The sequence below is a fragment of the Pleurodeles waltl genome, chromosome 2_2 (assembly GCF_031143425.1).
Source record: "Pleurodeles waltl isolate 20211129_DDA chromosome 2_2, aPleWal1.hap1.20221129, whole genome shotgun sequence".
NCBI classification, from domain to species: domain Eukaryota; kingdom Metazoa; phylum Chordata; class Amphibia; order Caudata; family Salamandridae; genus Pleurodeles; species Pleurodeles waltl.
Genome location: NC_090439.1, coordinates 119,528,950 through 119,548,512, shown reverse-complemented (window position 1 = coordinate 119,548,512; position 19,563 = coordinate 119,528,950). Strand labels below are relative to the sequence as shown.

At 43.3% G+C, this 19,563-nt stretch overlaps 1 protein-coding gene across 7 annotated transcripts in view; it reads left to right on the top strand.

The window, feature by feature from the left end:
* CDH20 (cadherin 20) overlaps nt 1-19,563 on the top strand; it is a 1,654,453-nt gene that overhangs the window by 1,310,696 nt on the left and 324,194 nt on the right. For 4 of the 7 annotated variants that reach the window (XM_069219506.1, XM_069219509.1, XM_069219511.1 and 1 more), the window contains one exon: nt 10,242-10,363. The exons of the other annotated variants lie outside the window; for them this stretch is intronic. The gene's annotated coding sequence lies outside the window, so the exon portion shown is untranslated. The remainder of the gene's footprint in view (nt 1-10,241; nt 10,364-19,563) is intronic. 7 annotated transcript variants of the gene reach the window in all.

Sequence of the window (19,563 nt, the reverse complement as noted above, 5' to 3'; positions counted from 1 at the left end):
AAGAGTGGCATGAGGTGGGGTGAGCTCTTATCAGTTTTGTCCTGAAGGAGGGAGAGGGGTGTTTGTCCAGATCTTTTGGTGATTCATCTTGGGGAGAATGATCTGGTTTCCTTATCAGGTATTGGTTTGTTAAAGACAATGAAAATGGATCTGTTGAGGATAAAGGAACGTTGGGCTGGCACGCCTATTGTGTGGACTTGTTTGGTTCCTCGTAGGATGTGGAGAGGGGAGTATTCGATATCAGGTATAGAAAGGCAGAGGAGGAAGGTAAATAGGGAAATGAGAAATTTTTGGCAGAAAAAAGGGTTTTCGACTTTGCGGCATGAGAATTTGGTGGTTTCGGAGGGTGGATTGTTTCGGCAGGATGGGGTGCATTTGTCCTTCATGGGGAATGAGCTGTATTTACTGGAGTTGAGGATGCTCAAAGCGGATTTGTTTGGGGAGAGGTTGTGGGATTGGTAGCATGCAAGGGGGCTGTGGGGTGGGGGCAGGAAAACACTGTGCGGTTTTCCTGCGTGGCGGGGGGATTTGCACATAAAGCCGTTGGGGGGGGCGGGATGATGCGGAAAGTTTGAAGTCAGGGAGGTTGTAGCAAGAGTCACAAGGGATGAAAGGCAAGGGAAATACAGAAGGGGGGCAGTAAGACAGATGGGGAAGGGTTTGATTAAGGGGTTAATGGGAAGGGGCAATTTTAGAGGGTGGGGGAGGGGCTAAGAGGAAACTTTGTTTAGTGAGGTCATAGTTTTGTGAGGCTAATTGCCAAGGTTATTGTTATACCGGACCTGTTCTATTAAAGCGGCCTTTTACCCCTTATGACGATGTTGTGTGGTCTGTTCCTCCTTTTTAGCCCGATGGGTGTTTGGGGGGAGTCAGGCATGCCTGGTCTCCCCCCGGGCTTATCGGGCTGGTGGAACAGGCTGCAGAGGGATCGGGTTAATCCTATTGGATATAGAACAGGAAGGGGTGGTGTCTCTGGGGTGGGTATAAAAGGTGTTGGTTGGGTGTGGGCGGCCTCTTTGGCCGTGGTTCACACCCAGGAGGCGGTACTCAGTTAGTTTTGGTCCACCCACCCTCCCCTTTGTTTTGGTGTTTAACGGGCTTTTTGTTTAGCTGCGTTTGTTTCGGTGGCAAGTTTGTGCTATTCAGGCTTAAAAAGGCTTTAAGAGGACAGGTATTTTGTTCATGAATTGGGTTTGTATGTTGATGTTTTGTCAAGTTAGTATGCCGCTGGTAGGCAGGTCTGGTCAGAGCGGGGGGATTTGCACATAAAGCCGTTGGGGGGGGACGGGATGATGCAGAAAGTTTGAGGTCAGGGAGGTTGTAGCAATGGTCACAAGGGATGAAAGGCAAGGGAAATACAGAAGGGGGGCAGTAAGACAGATGGGGAAGGGTTTGATTAAGGGTTAATGGGAAGGGGAAATTTTAAAGGGTGGGGGAGGGGCTAGGAGGAAACTTTGTTTAGTGAGGTCATAGTTTTGTGAGGCTAATTGCCAAGGTTATTGTTATACCGGACCTGTTCTATTAAAGCGGCTTTTTACCCCTTAAGACGATGTCGTGTGGTCTGTTCCTCCTTTTTAGCCCGATAATGTTTGTTTTAAATTTGATAAAACTGTAATAGTTGTTTATGTTGTGATGGTTGCTTAATTAATAAACAACATAAACAACTATTAACGATCTATCACATTTAAAACAAACATTATAACATTTTTAAAATATGTATATTCCAGTGAGATAGTAAAATGGAATGGAATAAAAAACAAAGGCAAAACCTATTGGCTTTGCCAATGCTTCTTCATACTTGCTGACAACCTTAAGGTAGCGGGTGGTGCTATTTGATTACCTAAAACAAATTAACAAGTACAATTTCCACTGCTAATTTTTCACCCCCAGAAGGTGCAAAATGGTTTCGGATGGCCTGCCAGACACAAGCGTCCATAGTTAGCACCCTATCGTAATCCATGTTTCTAGGGTGTCATTAATGGTGTCCAGAACATAACTGCTCAGAGAGGCTGTATCAAATCTATTTCTACGCTGCTTTGTCGCCCTTCAACAAGGGCGTTGCTCCCGACTCTCCTCCCAATGCAGGCTGAAAGACGAAAATGAACTGATAAGCCCCGGTATAATTCGTTCTGGCAGTTATTGGAAGGTCCCTACTGTGAAGAGAAGCCGTTGCAAGATGGCGTGAAATGCCACCAGGCCGAGCAGGCGACAGACAATGCAGAAGATCTGCTTTTCAGCGTGTGTGCTCAGCCGTGCCCTGGGCAACGGCCTAGTCCGTTCGAAACGTAATGGGAAAGGGGAAAAAGGCCGAGCACAAGAAACTGGGACCGAGCTTAACAAAAACCTGATAAAAAAGGGCTGGGGTGAAAGAAAGCAGGGAAACAATCTGAACAGTTGGGAGGGGTATAGAGCTGTTTGGGCGCTCGTGCTTGACAGATGCATTAAGGTTCTGCAAAGGATGCCGGGACACACCGGGCTATTTTGCTGCCTCTCAAAGAAGACCAACGTCACTGGAGTCCTATTGTTTTTACCTGTCTCGTTCCCCTTCATTCTTCCTTTCTGAAAGTCTGGGGGGAAACAGTATTTAACCAAAGTGAGAGTGGGAGGCCTAATGTTGTCGCTGAGTGCTTTTATTAAGTACGTCTCCTGTGAAAGTAGTCCATAAGTTTAGTAGAGAAGCCAAAGTGTCAGTCAATAGGTGAACAAAATGCATTATGTTATTGTGAAAAGAAGAAAGGCGTTAGTTAAGAGGTCGCTGAAATGGCAGTTCTTCTTAAAAACTGGCACTGCAATGCTTTTATAGTGCATAGGCCACAGCTTCTGCTCCGTATGCCTTTTTATGTACTTTTCCGATGAAAAAAAGGGGTTAGACAGTTGTCAATCAAGGGCACTTTACTTTATTTCCCCCCCTAGGTTAGATATGTACGTCAGTGAGTAAATGCACCTTTTTGCCGTTTTATCACTCAATCATTTAGAAGCCACGCTGTGTTATTTGAAAAGCACTGCTGGTGACTATTGAAACGTTGCCTTTCCTTCTTCTTAATTAGAGCTGCTGCAATTATGAACCATACAACATGCAGCAAAATACACTTCTTCAGAACAGGGTAAAGACAGGGACCCGGTTGAGATCTACCTTTCTCTCTGCACTATTCACACACTCTCTCCGATGTACACTCTTCTCTTCCCTTCATATCTAAGTGTCTTTGTTCCATTATTTCTTCTCTTTCCCTCTACTTCCTTTTGTCTGTCCTTCCATCCATTTTATCATCCCTCTATCCAACACCCAACCACATCTGGCAACTGTCTACACTTCAGTCCTGCTTCAGCCGTCCATATGTAATCCATCCACACATCCATTCATCCATCTCTTGTCACCTGCCTTATGGCTGCGACCTTGCCCTCAAATAATCTGCTGTTGGGAGTGCAAGGGTAGGGGTGGGTGGTTGGTAATCATACAGTATACAAAAGATGCATGATACAATAACAAAGCTCCCCTAGGTATTTCTGAAATAACAAAATATAATTCAATCCACAATAACACTCGTTCAAATATCAACTTGAGCCCAATGTAAAAGACTAACATGGATACCACATGTATGGAAATTATGCTTCATTAATTTCATATTGAAATGAAAGCCGACAAATTTAACTCTTCTGTGGATATGTGTTACTGTGTTTAACGTTTGTATGTTTTTTATTAATGAATTATATATAAAAAGGAAAACATATATACATTTAATTAACCGTGTCTCCTTGTTTTGAGGGCATTCTCTCTTTTGTCTATATGATTATAGAAGCTCCATAACATAACACACATTCTACAATAAGTTTTTTTTAAACTCACATTCCAATGGCTGAGATTTATATTCCTAATTTTCCTTGCTGTCCCATTTTCTACCATTTGAACACAAAAAAATTATGATCCCCGCGTGGTGATGAGTCTATGTAGAATCAGGAAAAGGGTCAGGGCTAAGAAACTATTTTATTTTGATGAGCTGCCCCGCATCCTGTATGTTGCGAAGTCATCTTTTTGACCTGTTAATCCCCATTTGTTTGTTGATGACTGATGCTGAAGGTCACTGATTCTGATTGTGCCCTATGCTCTGTTAGCCAGACCAGGGCCAGTGCTATGTTAAAACCCACCCATGTAGTAGAGTACACTAGGTATTAGTTGTCCTGACAGACCCTGTAGGTCCCTAGTATTTAGTATGGCAAGGGGGTGCAATCTGCCTATTGGCCCCTAGTATTTAATAGGGCATGGAGATTAGATGCCCAGCAGTAATTCTGCACTTGCATGTATGCGCTGCTGTGTGCTTTCTGCCCTTTTAAATGCAGGCCTGCCTTGCAGCCTGCCTTTAAAAGTTAAATTCTTACCATTTGTATGACAGCCCCTATAAGTGCCTAGTAAATAATATGGCCCGTGGTGCCATCTACCTATAAGACCCTAGTACATAATAGGACAAGGAAATAGAGGCCCAGCTGAATTGCTGCCCTTTGCATGTGGCCACCGCTAGAGGTTTTCAGTCATTTTTAAATGCAGCCTGACTCTGCAGACTGCATTTAAATAGAAATGGTGTCCCAATTCGACGTTGGTGCTATGGGCACTTTAAATATGATGATGTACCTTACCTTCACATATTAGGTACCCCAGGGCCTCCCCCAGGTGTCTCAGGGGTGGGGGGTTATGTAACTGTAAGCAAGGGCCTTATAAAATATGTTTTATTAGCCCTGGTGAGGGAAAAACTGATCATTCCTTGTCCCCCATTGTAGATACTGGGCTCCATAGGCTATCATTGCAAATTTGTACCTGCAAGGAGGACTTTAGGAAACACCTCCTGAAGTTTGGAGAATTTTAGTAAAGTTTGCTCTTTGTGTTGTAAGCACTAGAAAGTGTTTATTCTTTAAAAATCAAATCTCCAGTTCCCTATGTTGTGATTTTTGTCGTTTTGGTGTTTATTTACTTATAAAAATATGACCTAGTTTTATAAATTGGTGTGGGTTTTTTATTGTGTCTCACTTATTTACTATATTGGTGTTTTTGAATGCCTTACACTCTTGTCTCCTAAGTTAGGCTTGCCTGCTCAGTTACATCTACCAAGGGTTGAGCAAGGGGCTAATTTACTGGGACCTTTACTAAACCTATATTTTGTTATACTTACCGCTACCAGTAACCCACTTTCCAACACTGCAACATTGCCCATATACGCAAAGTGAGGCTGAAGTATAAGATAAAGAAATGTAAGACAAGGAAAAGATCATTTAAGTCCAACACTGCACAGAGTTTTATGCATCTTTTCTGAATTTCATGTTTTGCTTCTGCCCCTTCAAAAATATTAAAGGGAGCTTATGTACACTGAACCATTGAACACTACGGTTGGCTTATTTACATACAAATGTATGTAGATATTGTAACACACAACTAAAAACACGCACAGTATCAGCCTGCAAAGACGAGCGAAGGTGATGCGGGTACAAGTGGCTGAATTGCAAAACAATGATGAAGGTCATAGGTGTAAGGTTCCCTAACTGTGAACAAAATGTATGAAGAAAATAAACAAGCTCTATCCTGGAGGCAATAGACAGGGTCAGTGAAACAGATGAGAGGTAACTAGTTAAACTGAAACTGGAACAGTCTATGTCGAAATCTGGCTTCCTTAGACCAGTCTGCCATAGACTATATTCCAAATGTGATTGGTTGGCTGACCCCAGGTATTTGTGCCACTGCAATATAACATGTGATATGGTCTTTGTGTAAATGCTTTTCAGTGGATTTTGAGGAGGACATACTTTCATTTTTAGGCCTTTCTATGCAGGTGGGTCTTTGGCCCTTTGCAGAAGGTCCCCTTCCTGTCCCAGACTTGGCACACAAAACTTAAGAACTCCAAACCCACAAGGTTCTATGATCTAGTATTTACTCCTTCATCAAGGCTAGAACAGGAATACATACAATCACTGTTAGTGGGCTGATCCTGCATCACAGTTTGAACGTTTACAAGTTGACCACAATAGCCTGTGAGACTGTACTTGTGCAGTAAGTCTCATTGGAATATATGTTTTCATCAATCTACATATCTAGATAGTGCACCATCTACTAGATATACTAATTCTGATTAAAGCAAGATAGATGGGAGAAGTAAGATCAAGTAGCTAGGAGACTCAGACAGAACACAGAAATAGGAAAACATAGGACCCAGTGACACAAGGCCAGGCAGAATAATGCACAAGGACACAGAAAGTAATTTGTTACTGTTTCCAAGGTAGATCATGCAGATAACCAGGATAAACGTATTAACTCAACCCTATAGCCACCTGAATTGCAACTGAACAAGGATAAACAGCAAATTACACTACACTTAACAAAAAACACAATCCTCCCACAAAGGTGTAGGAAAGTCAGCAACGTGTCTATATAGTACAAGGTCCAACAATGCCCCTGCTGACAAACTATATTTACACAAATTACTCTGGTTTGGAATAAGGTCAGAAACCAGCAACCCCCCGAGATACACCCCACAGGAAGAACCAAAACTGTCTTTTTCACACACAAGCAATTGCTTCATTTATTTCACCTACTCCTATTTTTATTAATCTAGAACAACGGTTTTAATCTGTTGAATATTTTGGGCATCAGTTTCACAGTGATGCTTTCGTTATGGTGACAAAGGTAATTTCTTCCATATTGTGAGCATCCACTGCACAATGGTTGTAATTCTTGTCATATTGTCAACATCAAAGGCACCCACAACGGCTATAATGCTGATCTCTGCATTTTAGATTCACTGACTGACGAATTGTGGCTTAGGAATGTCTAGATAGTGCCCACATTAGCAATAATGTTGGCCCTGGCCTAATTGTGGCAATATATTGCGGGCGCCCATGATATTATAGTGCCAAGGTACAAGTGTGAATAGTTTAAAATATTTACACAAAATTTAAAGCAAGCTGAAAGAAGAGAGGATCCAGTGCAAATCAGCATAGTGTACATGCTTAGCCAACCTTCTCTCTCAAAACCCTAGAACAAATTGGTATTCTTCAATAGCTTGGTTTTGGGGAGAAGGCCAGGCAAAACAAAACCTACTCCACCGGTATATACAGTTTATGTCATTGTTCCTCCCACGTTCTTGCAGCTGGTCATCAGCACGTGTAGCAGGTGATATAGAGCAATATGAGAGCTTCGGGGTTGCATGCATGCCTCCAGTCCATTCAGATGTACATGACCTTCACAGGCATGTAAATCATGCATGGGTGCCATGGGTGTGCACCAGCAAGCTACTTCAAGATATGGTTGTTTCTGTTATGGTCAGTCTGCATCACTTCTCCATTGTTTACTTACAGACTACACATGCCAGGAAAGCTGTCAGTGAGCTCCCCCTGTAGTCATCTGGGTCACTTTACTTTTTTTAGTTTATTAGCAGTACCTACACAGTCTGATTATTGGCCAAAGGGCAGCAGCATGTTTGAAATAGTAACATAGGTGCAATCACGGTTCGCAAGGTTACTGTGTGGCGTCAAAAACCTTTACCTTAGAAGTGGGTGGAACTCGCAGAGTTCCTCTCTGCAGAATTCTGCTGAGTTACACAAAAACCTCAAGAGATTCCGTGGAGTTCCACCAATGAGTAGAAATGTGCATGTCGCAGTGCTCGTGCTGCAATTTAGCGCCAGTAGTGCAGTAGCACTGAAAAATCAGGGCAAACTTTGCAATGCGATGTGCAAGAGTGTGCAGCCATTAGAGTTACTTTTGCTGCCACTCAAGTAGAAAATCTACTCAAGCATCAGCAAATCTACTGGAGAAACTGCCCTCTGACTGTGGCTGCTTGTGACTGCCTGGCCAAAAAAACGGGAGTTATGGGCTGCCAAATCTTGCTTATGCTCGCATATCTGGAACCATGAGAAAATTAGTCCACAATGTGATTGGCAGAATTTGGCTGGAACTCTGCGCTAGTCTCCAAATGACACCAATTCCATGTGCAGAATGAAACATCCTCCCAACACCTAGTTTACATAATATTTTTTCATGCCATAAAAGCCTTATCTCTGAAAAGAAAGATGCGGGCGTGATGACAGAGTAGAATGAGGCAACTATCAGTGTTGAATGTGCAGTACCCCAGCTTTGTACTGAAGAGGGGGCTTTGCGAGGAAGAGGTAGTACAATCCCTAATCTTGGGGCATAGATAGACAAAAAAGACTTTGGCCCTCATTGCAACATTGGCGGGTGGCTGAGGCCGCCCGCCAATATTGTACCATCATCAGGCTGCCAATGCGGCCTGAAATCTGCCGGCTGTAATTTGACATCCCCGCTGGGCTGACGGGCGGAAACAGAGTTTCCACCCGCCGGCTCAGCGGGGCGTACGGCCATAACATTGCAGCCGGCTCCTAATGGAGCCGGCGGCAATGCGGCGGTCCGGCAGGAGCAGCACCACCCGTCGCCTAATCCACTGCCTGTAATTCAGGCAGTGTATTGCACGATGGGGCTGTACATGGGGGCCCCTGCACTGCCCATGCCAAGTACATGGGCAGTGCAGGGGCCCCCAGGGGCCCCCTGAGTCACCCATTCCGCCAGCTGTTCCATGGCAGTATTTACCACCATGGAACGGCTGGCGGATGGGGACTCTTAATCCCCAGGGCAGCGCTGCCCTGGTGGATTACAACTGCTGGGACCGCCATGGCGGTAGCCTGGCAGTTCCTGCGGTATGACCGTGGCGATACCGCCACAGTCATAATGCAGGCTTTAGTACCGCCAGCCTATTGGCGGTACTAATGCCACTTTAGCCCTGGCGGTCAAAGACAGCCAGGGTTGTAATGAGGCCCTTTGTGTGTTGTGTTCTTTAAAGGCCTTCTGGGTCTGGTCTTGCAATATAACAGATGTGCATTTTGCAGAATTATCTGAACATTCACATTTTGGCAGCCAGGTGTTTGAGTTCACACCTTTTTTGAGCATACCAGTAGATTATATTTTGATACAGATCACAGGAGGAATTGGTTCCTAGTGAGACAATAAGATCATACATCCTTTTCTTGATGATGAAATGGGGCGGAGAATGCAAGCCCATTTTTAGTTGGGCAAATCAGACAGATGAGCAGAAATTTTGTGTCATCAACAATGGACAGGACAAAGGCCTAAATAGTGCTGCAGAAGATTTTCAATCTTTGCATAGGGCAAATTAAAATCCACCTGCCTAGCTTTTTGCTTTATGTGCAACTTGAAGGTTAGATTGGAATAAAAGAGGAAGCCTGGAAGTGAAGTGTAGTGAATAGTGAAATTAGAATAATTTCAGCTTTTATGTCTAGCAACCATTCCTGGAGGAAGCCACCTTGTATCAGATTGAACTCTTTTTAGTCCCTTGATAGTGAATATCTGTGTAGATTGCGTTAAGGCATGCTTTCAGACAGAGGGTGCTATTTCCCGATTACACTTTTGTGTATGGACATGTTATTAGGCTAGGGTTTTGTTTCTTTGAATAGATGGAGCCTGTGGATATCCATGTAAATTCGAAGACCATGTATGCAAGAATGGAGCTCTGAAAGACTCCCTGCATGTGGTGAGGCCACAGAGGATATGAAGCATTTCATTTGAATAAGCTGTTGGGAAGGAAGGAGTTTACGAAGACCATAATGATATGAGAGTTGCTACTGCTGTTGGAGAGGATTGGACGCAGCTTGATGTATGAATGCCAAGGATGTTGAAGACCATTGAAATAACTTATAGACTACCTCATTGCAGCAGCCAGACAGCTTATAAGAGACTCCAGTCAGGGACACAGGGCAGATGGGCTTACTCTTACTCAGCTTTCTGTCAACATTCTAAGATGGGTCCAAGAAGGGATCTTTTTCAAAGAAACATTAACTTCTGGCTCACTCTTCTCACTGCTAGAGCACCTGGTCTTCTGGTGGATATTCATAAAATGAAGGAACATTTACAGCTCAATTTATTTGCAGCATCTTGAGAGATGATTGACATTTAACTAACATAAACAAATAGCTTTCGAACGAAGAAAAAGCACACTCAATGAGTCTTATCAGACTGGTACATAGGAAACTGCTTTGGGACTGCTGGAAAATTCTAGTTACACACACCCAGTAAGTTGATTCATAGGTCTTCCAGAACCAGGCCCTCCAGTCCTGTGTGATGATGTCAGATTTCATTATTACCGCACCATTATTTCTTGCTGAGTGGAGTGTCTAAACTCGCGTGGTGATGTATGGTTATTGCATTTCATAACTAGCGTTTCTATGTCTTCCAGGTTTCAATCCTATATGCATCTACAGTTATTCATTTTGGTTTTGAATATGATATTTATGTGAAAGTGTGCCAGGGCATTTCACATATTGAAGAAGCAAGTTTGATACATCCATACAAATCGGGGTATGTATACAAGCATGTAATGACAACTCTTTGATGCGTACAGTCATTCAGTATATGTATAATTTGGGATTTGTGTCCATACTTTTCTACCACTGGCTTTCTTTTATCAATCTCTTGCATCATTTGCTGACTAAGCCCAGTCAAGTATTCATCGCTCACCTAAATGTATCATAAGAAAGTTTGGGTTTGTCCTTCCACCTCCACTCAAGTGCTGCTGAGGGACTGCTTTAGCCCTTTTTGTCTGCTCCTGCTGGCTCCCTCTCCTGTGTCTCGTTTTAATCCGTGAATGGTGAATTCATTAGCCCATTAAGTCCTGACCTATTCGCCTGGTTACAGGTAGATCTTTGAAGTCAGCGCTCAGCTCACTGAACTAGCATGTTTTGATTGTACATGCTTTTTAGAAGTCTGGAAGGTAAAATATGTTCCAACAATAGGCTCAGCACTTAAGTAGTAACTCGAATCGAATGAATTGTTGGCCCAGTTAATAGCCAGGTTGTTAAACACAAGCATCCCGAAGGGACTAAAAATCCACTTTCTGCCTCTCAGTAATTACAAATTTCTTCCGAAGTACCACTCAATTAACAGTCATTTGAAAGGGCATCTCACCTAAAATGTAGAGATTATTTACAATGGGGACCAGGAAAACAGCTAAGGAGGGGATGTTGGGCTGTTAATTGGGTGAAATAAAAGTTCCCAATTATCTGCTACGTTAAACATGAACACGAGTTTCTTTCACGATGGTTTTCTCGTGTTAATGAGCACCGGTAGACGTTTTGGCAGCTGTCATTGGAAAGATTCTCTTGGAAGGGCTGAATATATTTGATCATCAGTTCCTCTCTTCCTAACATTGTCTAGGGGTGCAGAGGCCAGCAAAGGTAAGTACCAGTTAAGACACATGCAGATGTTTGCCTAGGATACAATATGTAATTTTATTAAGTGCAGTATGTGTATCTAGTACTGGCAACTTAAGACAAAAAACAACAAAAAAAAACAAGCATTTGCAATGCAATCGGTCTCGCATTTGCTTGAGTTAGAGCTATTAGCATTGTAAACTTCTAACCAGACTTTTCTCGCCACATAACTTGAAAATCAAAAGTAAAACAGTTTCACATAAGCGAGCCGATTCACAGTGCCACGGCCACCATGAGCATCAGCGATAAGGAGAGACACAAAAGGAAAAAGAAGTTCGCTTGCAGTCAAACTTGTAGGCGAAAGTGCAATTAGCCATGTAATAGGCGATAGCTAAGGCAGTGACAAAACTTCCCCAAGGAGGAACAAACGTAAACCATTTACCAATGTCATCAAAGGTTTTTTGAAGGGCAAGCCCAGGAATTAGTGATAGTGATGGGCATGAGGTAGGTGTTGTTAAAAGCTGAGATACATACCAACTTGTCGGAAAAGCAACTTATGTGTGCTGCTATGCTCAACCTAAAAAGTGTGGTTCAAAAAAGGCAGCTTTTTCAAAGGAGCAATATCACCGAACCATAGATTGAGAAAATATATATTATGTTATGTCTTGTGCTGCATTGTGTTTGGATATGTAATGTTATGCTCTGTTGAGTTGCGCTGTGTTATACATGTTATGTTACCAAAGTTTGTAAATGTTTCATAGATATGGCCTCATAGTGCCGAGGGTTGTCAGACTTACGTGGTCATAATACCACAAAGAAACATACGACCAGCCAACCATCATATTAGAGTCATAGCAGGTAATATACCAACCAATGACAAGAGGGGAGCTTAAAATAAGTCCAAGCAAGGATTGAGGTGTACTGCTATATTGGTACAGGCGAAGCAGACATTATACCACTTAGGCTTAGATGGGAAAGAGATATAACAACACTGCAAAAATGCCGAAGGCTTAATATCATATAAGAAGAAATTACATAAAACCTCAAACCTGGAGACCAATAAAACATGCAGCCGACCTGGAATCTTCAAATGAGATACAATTCTAATCAGGGACCCCACTACAGAAACTTTGCTTTGGCGCAAATACGAGGCATATTATTTTTGCAGTATTGTGTTGCTTGTTTAATGCGAAAGTAAGCAACAAATTATTGTTCCAGTGCCTATTAGGAAAAACTTTTTGGACAGGTCAAAAACTAAAAATTGGATTTTGGAACTATTGGTAAGTAGATAAAATGCAAATGTTTGTTTCTAAATCATTTTGCTTGCGTCATAGAGAATTTAACAAGGAAAGCCTAGTCCGTGAAGAACACGTTAAACGAGATCAAGCTCATTTTGCACTCCCTTTGCTCCTAATCCTTTACAACGGGAAAATAGTATATTTTGTCTGAAACATAGTACTAGCACATTTGAAAAGTAGAAATAACAATGTGAGTTCACTCCCTTTTATACATATACTTGTGTTCCATTCCCAATTACACAATCAGAAAAAAAAGGTGCATATATATTGTCCTGTCTTTTCCACTGGTGCAAAGTTTCTGTAATAGGACCCTAGATGAACATGCAAAGCACAAATCCTACTGGCTTGTATGGGCAGGTGAAATACAACCAAGCATAAAGTTGAGTAGCTGGAAATTCTTTCCCCCCCCCGTCAAAGGTGCCATGTAGCGACCAGGTGGGGAAGGTACACAATCACAAAGGAAAATATGGGAAACTATACCATCAAGAAGAAGGAAAACGCATTACAAAATATCATCATCATCATCATTTGCTTTATTTCGGTAAATATAAATACCATAAAAGCACATCACATTTAAAAAAAGAGCAACAAGCTACATAGACAGTTTTAGTCATAAAAGGTTAAAAAAGAAAAGGAGAGAAAGAAAAGGTGTTTGGACATAAGCATTTCCCTACTGTACAATCACATCTTATAGATTTACGTAAAAGCACATCGTAGGTATTAAAAAATCAAATACAGACCTGGCAAAACATATCAGATAAAAAAAAGGCATTTCTATTTAAAAGTATAAAAGTATCTAAGACAGAACAAAATAAAAACAGCAGAGGGGAGATACGTCTAGACCAATTGAAGTAGTAGGTGCATACAAAAATAGATTCATCAATGACTGCTCCCCACATTCATTATTGGTTTTCCTTCTGCTTTTTTGAGCGTGTTCAGTCTGATACGCCAGATTGAATCTAAGTATTTTGCCAGACAACAAACCACTAAAACAGATAAGTCAGATTTAAAAATTCTCAGAGCTAGCAAGCAATTTTTAAAACCCATTATCCTGCATAAAGGAATGATCCAGCGGACACTTTGTTTGCGGTATGCGGGGCATTGAAAGAGGATGTGGGTTATTGATTCTTCTCTGGCACAGCCCATCGGACATGTCTTAGAAGAGCAACTAAAATTAGACCATTTATATGTGAGGGTGCGCAAAGGAAGAGAGCCCACCCTAAATCTAATATATAATGCACGAGCGAACGGAGAAGAAACTATATCCATATATTGTGCAAATTCATAATGGCATTTAAAATGTAGAAAATTTCCCGTCATGGATGATGGCGAAACAGCAGACAGTTGTGAAAGTTGGACATGGAGCCAAAATGCATCCTTTAATGTCTGTGTCGCATTTTTTGGGATAGATGATGGGTCCTTCCAGTAAGAGCCCAAGCCAAGTAGTGAGAAGGTCCGTTCTACGTATACACACCACTTGATTTTTGAGCTGGTGTTATTGGCCATCAAGTTAGCTAGCCCACATCTATAGGGGGCGAGAGAATCTAATGACCATAAGCGAATCCAGTACAACAGGGGCCTAAGTGCGACGATCTGACTGATGGAGGGCAGATTTAGGTCCATTCGTATTGGGAGCAATGGGGTGCTGGAAGGAACTCTTAGCAGTGACCTTAAGAAAGAGTTTTCCACTTTTGTCAAATCATCTAAGCAACAATGGCCCCACAATTCGGCTCCATAAATTGCTCCCCCTCTTGCTTGTAATTTGTAGATTTCCACAGCGGGCGTCATGGCAAAGCTAGGGGATCTAGCTGCGAATCTTACAATGCCACTCGCTTGCTGTTTCAATCATAGGGTGGCCTTCTGAATATGGCACAGCCACTTATGCGAGTCTTCTAATTTCAGGCCTAGATAATCAAAGTCGCTGACTCTTTCCAACGCAGCGCCCTCTAAATAAATAGGTTGTCGCATTCTGCCTTTTCTATCTCCAAACACCATGCACTTAGTTTTTGATCGATTAATTTCGAGGCCATGATCATTACAAAAATCCATGAATCTTGAAAACAAGGTTGAGAGGCCTGTGGCTGTTTGAGATATCAGCAGGGTGTCATCGGCGAATAGAAGGCAGGGAATCTTCTGCCCTCCTAGTTTGGGGGAGTCATTAGAACACTCCATGAGATAAGCGATGCATGCGTTTATGAAAAGGAGGAATAAGGTATGGGCAAGCACGCAGCCTTGTCTTACACCTCGAGCAGTAAGAAATTTTTCAGTTAATTCGCCTTGGGGGCCCCATCTGATTCTTCCATAATTGCCAGTATAGAGATCTCTAATAATGTTTAAGATAGGGAGCGGGACTCCTGTTTTAGACAAGACTTCCCACAGTTTGTGGCGGGGTACTAGATCAAAGGCCGATTTTAGGTCAACAAATGCTACATATAGATGGCCTAAGTCAACATCGACGACTTTCCATTTGATAGAAATAAAGCGAAATATCTGATCTATTGTGCTGATTTTTTCTCTGAAGCCCGCTTGAAGGTGATTTAAGATTTGGTTTTCAACTGACCACTTATTCAGCCTGCTCAACAACTGGTGGCAAAAATTTTTTGGGAGGTTGTCGAGGAGGCTGATAGGTCTATAATTACCCGGGATGTTCCTCTCTCCTTTCTTGTGTATGGGCACAATGATTGCCTCTTTCCATGAGTCAGGATAGATTCTGGTAGTCAAGATGGCATTAGAAAGCCTGTTGATATAAGGGCCCCAGGTGCTCTGGTCCACTTTAAACATGTCGGAGGGGATCCCATCCGACCCAGGGGCTTTTGCTGCTTTCTGAGCAGCGATGGCCAACACAGTTTCGTTCAATGAGAAGGGAGGCAAGAAGAACGTGGGCTCATCAAGAGTTGTTAGCTCCCCCAAGGTTATGTCAGGGATGTGACTGCCCAGAGGAGGGCCATACAGTTCCTTAAAATAGGAGAGCCAAATGTCAGGAGGGATATAGGACTCCAGGTAAGGTGCTCGGTTCTGATCGCCGCAGGAGACTAGAAGCCAGAACCGTTTGGAGTCGTGGACAGTAGCTGCCTCAAGTAGATTGCTCCATAGCCCCTCTTCGTACTCGAGTTTGCTTTTATTACAAGTAGAGGCATAATGGCGTCTAGCATTGATAATACCTGATCTATCCTTAGTCCTTAACGCGTTGGCCAAAGTATTTTTAGCCTCCCTACACCTCTTGTTGAACCATTTAGTGTGAGGTTGGATGCAAGAGATAGTCAATGGCCTAGGGCGTTTAGTAAACAGCTCTTTCAAGGTAGCAAAAAGGTCCAGGTGGAGAGGCAGTACTTCTGTTGGAGCCAGAATAAGATTGACGTCAAATAACTGATGGGAAGAGGTTAAGGCACACAAATTTCCTCGAAGCTTGTTTGATTGCACAAAGGAATCCCATCTGACTGTACGCCTATTACTAGACAACTCCATAGCAGTAGAGGAGACAGGGGGAAGCACGACCCCTGCTAGGAGAGGTCTCTTATACGTGATCTGGAGGGGAGCATGATCGCTAGTATGTGGGTTGCCCACCTCCACATCTAGAATATGGTTCCAAACTCTTAAGTCGAAAAAAATATAATCCAGTTTGTTGCTGTATGGGCCCCTAAAAAAGGTTGGTCTGGCAGGAGTATCCGCTGGGAAGCGGCCATTGCCAAAACGGAGGCCGTGGGATATCATAAGATCCACTATCTGTGTAGCCCTGACACATGGTTTATATGAATTTTGCTGAATGGAGTGAGAAATCAAGGGAGAAGGGATATTCCATACACTATCTTCAAGCTGCATGACCTCTATGTGGTCTGCATTAAGTTCAAGTAGAACGTTAAAGTCACCAGCTATTATAATATGATATTTAAGACGGAGATCTGGGATTAAGGTATTCAGTAGCTCAATAGTGGGAGAGCGGTGATTGGAGGGTCCCGACCTACTGTAGATGTTTACACAAAGGACAGGAGAGCCTGAGACTGGGTGGATGGCAACAGCCAGAATGTCATAAGAATCCACATATATCTCCTTTATACCTCTCACCTCTGTAGATTTTACCCATGTGGTTAGACCCCCTGTCGCCCTACCGGCTGAAGATGGCTTAGCAGGTTTAAAAAAAGAGCTATACCCTTGTTTGTACGTGCAATGTGTTGCCCATGTTTCCTGGAACATGCAGACATTAACATTTTCGACAAATGCCCCCCACTCAATGTCAACGAGTTTGCTGTTAATACCAGCCACATTCCAGGACAAGAGTTTTGCTGTGTCCTGGGCGATAGAGATGTTTGAGTTCGTAATAGTATCAGCTTGAACATAGCTGGCAACAGGATTCGCCTTAGATGAATTTGTGGCTTTATTAGTAGTTCCAAGTGTAGATCCAGTGGAAGGAAAACGCCCGGGCTAGGTGGATTAGATGGAAAGTTCGTAGCCGCTGAGACTGGACTGGAAGTAGGAGAGCAAGAGTTGGTAAGACATAGTCAGTCAATGTCCGAAGTAGCCCCGGGATCGTGTACTATTTGGGCCCTTGAGACAGGACCGGAGCTGGTCATAGAGGCTAGATCAGGTAGTGGATCTCTCTGAGCCTGGTGGCCTATTGGTCTTAAATCTTGAATATTTATAGAGTGGTTCGGGACCAGATTGGCTGTTCTAATGGAAGAATTCGGACACATGTGCAGTAGGACAGCTAGCTGAAAGAAAAATTGCTGAAGGCTTCCTACTTGTGGTCCGTGCTTCCATTTCCAAAAGGCCTGCTACCAAATGGGGATTTTTGAGATTAAGTATTATGGAGTCACTGGGGCCAGGGAGACCAGGGGAACCATTAGATCATTCGACAGATAAAATGTCATCATGGATGATTCAACCACAGCCCCTGACATGTCTCACCCAGTGGGAGACCTTGTTTGCTAATGAAGCTTTATCTTCTCTCACATTTGGAGGCAAGGGTGGAACGTTGCACATATATATGTAGTTATTATTAGTTGGTTTGTGATTGTGGTGAGAAGCTTTGGTGATGTCCCATTTAAAGGGAACATTGGAAAGAAGGGGAGTAGTTCTTCCGAGAGAGGGCATGAGCTGTTTTTCGGGACACTGATCTTATATAGGACCTGCTGCGCAAGCTAGCAGCGGGAGGGGCCCATTTAATAGGACGCCTTTTACAGGTGGATGCTTGGTTGGCAAAAGATTTGGCTTAGGCTCGCTAATAGGGAAAGGATGTTTATTTTTGAGAAGGGTGGTGATTTCAAGCAATAATGATCTCAGCTCACCAACTTCAGTCTTAAGGCTACACACCAGTGCGAACAGATCATTTTGTGGAGGAGCACTCTCTGTGCGTGGCGAAGTTGGGGAGAATGATTGCTGATTGACCAGATCAATGGGTGCCAGAGGAGAAAAACGGTTGGAGCATGGAATTGTAGGGTGTGTTGTGTAGGCTCTGGGTGCTTCCAAATCAGAGTAGGGTGTAGGAAGGGCAGTGGGGTCTTGGCAAGCCAACGACTGGTGAGGTGGCTGATGAGATAAGGCAACAGATTGTGAATTGGCGACAATATGTGAGCTGGATGTTAAAAATGGAATGAGAGTGCCAGATTTTAGCCCCTTTCGTTTAGGCCTCTCCTTTAAGATCTGTTCTACCTCTTCTATTAGATCGTCTATTTCCTTGGCAACGCAGTTAGTGTGGGGTAACGTAGCCTTGTTGGTTTTGGGTATTTTGGATTTGCCAGAGCCTGAAGCCGGGCTGTCTTTTGCCTTGCGCTTCCCCATTAGAGAATGATACTATAACACAATATAAAGGAGAGTTTAGGGTACTTCCCTATACGAAGGGGGCAGTTGCCGTGCCTTTGGGCCCAGAGGGGTGGTCCAGCCCGGCCTCCTTCGGCCTCTGACGGGCACGGACGGGCCCGCCCTTGGCCCGGGCGCGTCCCGCGAGCGGGAGCGCAGTGAAGGAATTTAAAGGGCTCCTGCCCTTTGTCTCCGGTGCTCGGCCCCAGGTATAGAGAGTCAAGAGACTCAGCATCGCGTCCAGCGTCCCCGCGAGCGGGAGCGCAGTGAAGGAATTTAAAGGGCTCCTGCCCTTTGTCTCCGGTGCTCGGCCCCAGGTGGAGAGAGTCAAGAGAATCAGCAGCGCGTCCCGCGTCCCCCTTAATCAGCAGCGCGTCCCTACAAAATATCAGTCAAGCCTAGATGGGGGATGTTTGCACAATTTAGGTAAATGTCTGGAAAGTGAAAAACCATTAATGCATAGTTGTGTATGTATTGTCAATTTAGGCACAGTGGATACATACCTTAAGTCAGTAACAAGGAATACTGTTGATGGAATGCTGGACCACTCTCCTACATTCAGTTACCTGATATACCTTGTTTCTTCCACACAAGAGGTATAGGAAGTCAGCATTGGTCAAAACAATTTCCAATTAACAGTAACAGATTTGGCTACACAATAAAAAACAGGAATCAGGAATCAAGTTAAGAGTTTTATTACAAGTTAACAGTCAGGCTAATATTAATCAATCTCAAAAACATGCTGTAAAGATACAAGATTACAACAGGATACCCAAACCTCCTGAATTAGTTTAGGCACATCAACATAAGACAAACCAGAGGTTCAGTGTTAGAAATGGGGTCTTTGGTTGGCAGTCAGGTTACCCTCTGTCCAAGCAAGGACCCTCACTCTAGTCAGGGTAAGTCACACACAATCCAAATTATCCTGTGCCCAACCTCTGGTAGCTTGGCACTGAGCAGTCAGGCTTAACTTAGAAGGCAATGTGTAAAGTATTTGTGCAATAAATCATACAATAACACCATATAGCAACACAAAAGTACACCACACAGTGTTTAGAAAAATATATGATGTTTACCTGGATATTTGCAGGTCAAAAACGATAAAAGATGCAATTAGAAAATGTAAAGGTATCACTGAAAAGTGATATAAAGATGGTCATTACAACCCTGGCGGTCGGTGTTAAAGTGGCGGTAAGACCGGCCAACAGGCCGGCGGTAAAAAATTTACAATTACGACCATGGTGGAAACCGCCAACAA